General features: G+C 42.3%; 1 protein-coding gene across 5 annotated transcripts in view; it reads right to left on the bottom strand.

The window, feature by feature from the left end:
- Nucleotides 1-1924, bottom strand: part of STXBP6 (syntaxin binding protein 6) — a 255513-nt gene that overhangs the window by 196121 nt on the left and 57468 nt on the right. The gene's annotated exons all lie outside the window — the stretch shown is intronic.

The raw sequence follows: 1924 nt of genomic DNA, 5'->3' as shown, positions 1-1924 counted from the left end.
ATTAAAACTATGTTTCCATTATTCATATTTGAAACTTAATCAGTCAGTTATTTTCAGCTAGGAGGAAAAAAAGCATCAAATCAGCCAGTATTACCCCTTGCCTTAGTTACCAAATTCAAATTCAGGGTTTAACATATTGGCAAAAAGCCTACTGAGAGACACCACCGCTCATTAAACACACACTTAAACACCTGGACAGTAGTCATTTTATCCCTCTCATTTTTTCAGATTCCTTGAAAAAGGGTTTTATGTTTTACTTTCCCTCCCTCACCTCTAATCTGTTAGAGAAATTTCTGGCTTTTCATCTCCTTTCAAATTAGTAAACTGACATTTTATAGCATGGTTTCTTCAATGATCTGAAAAATTTCCTGTTAAAGTTATGTTGCCATGGTCCTAGTGATATAATCATACACACAGGGACCTTTGAAAAGAAAGAGGGAGTGTATTAGTTTCAGACAGCTAAAGGAATTTTAAGAGTTCAATAAATGGGTACAGTGTAAAATGCATACTTCAGAAAAATGCCACAAAATCAATTAACAAAGAACCAGTATTTCCAAATGTAACATGTAAGAAGTAAGCAAGTTCACACTGTGCGATTTTGCTGTCACAGCATACTCTAATATGAAAAAGAGGCAAATTTGAAAAAACATGCCTGATACAAGTCCAAAGCCAAAAGACTCACAATTTACCATATAGTTCATTGGGCTGGGCCCCAGCAGAGTCAACAGCATTTCAAGCCATGGTGACTCCATAGCTCAGCACTGCTCAGTATGTGTGTGTATGCCAGATACCCTCCGCAAAGGATCCGTATGCCAATTAGCCCCCCACTCATGACTGGAACTGGGTGTTCTTGTCATGAGTCCTGGGATCCTCCAAAAATGTATATGCAGATGAGGTGCAGAGAAAACTGATCCAGCTCCACCTCAGGGAAGACAGGACCACACTAATCATATGCAACAGGCTGAGAGAGGGGTTGAAAGAAGGATTCTGGATGAACTGTTTGGAGCCCCATTTGGTGATGTTTGCCAGACATTTAAGGGTGGTAAAGAAACAGGAATGATTGAAAATGGGAAAGAAAGGTGCAAGTCATCTGTGGGAGTGAAGAGGTAGTCAAAACGTATTCAGTAGACTGGTTCACTGCGACTTCAAGAAGAGTCAAGACTGAGAGGGACTGAAGGCAATAGGCACCGCCAAACATCTTGTTCAGATAGGCTGCACCAACCTAGTAGTAGGTTTACTTACTGCCAGGGGAAATGCAATGACCACCAAAGTGGTTTCCTACTGGCAGGGGAAAACCATGAACATGGCAGGGGGTAGTACCCTGACTGAAGTAATGCATAGTTAGCCTCCCACTTTAACTTCCAGTGGGAAGATCTCAGCCACATACCGACCTTCATGGAAATGGGAGACTCCTACCTACCTTGCTCCTGTGGCCATATAGCAGAGGGCAAGCAAAACTCAGGGGTATCTGAACCCCAAGCCTCTGGGCCTGCATGTAGGATGCCTGCCAAAGAATTTGGATTATTTGGATACTTTCAAAGGATTTGGAAGTATCTGAAGCCCCAGGCGGTAGTGGAAGATGGTTGCTGGTAGCAGGGCCACATATGGTTCTTGAATGGTTCACACAGATTTGGAATTGATTTGACTGATTTGACTTGGGACACAATTTATTTATTTATTTATTTTTAAAGGAAAAGTAGGTTCCCATCAGTATGTTTGCCCAACATGGGCCATGAGATTCATAACCATCCTCAGTGTTGGCAACATTTAAGCGGCTTCATAGCTGGTTTCCATTACTGAGCACATACTACTTTTGGCAGCAGTTTAACGACAAGTAATATATTTAATGAGGTTTCTTCATCTGCAAATATAAGACAAGGAGCTTTCCCCCTCGCCCCCATGCCGATGGGGGGGGGGGGGGGGG

Source organism: Alligator sinensis, unplaced genomic scaffold (genome assembly GCF_000455745.1).
Source record: "Alligator sinensis unplaced genomic scaffold, ASM45574v1 scaffold83_1, whole genome shotgun sequence".
NCBI lineage: Eukaryota > Metazoa > Chordata > Crocodylia > Alligatoridae > Alligator > Alligator sinensis.
This window is presented reverse-complemented; position numbering and strand designations above follow the sequence as displayed.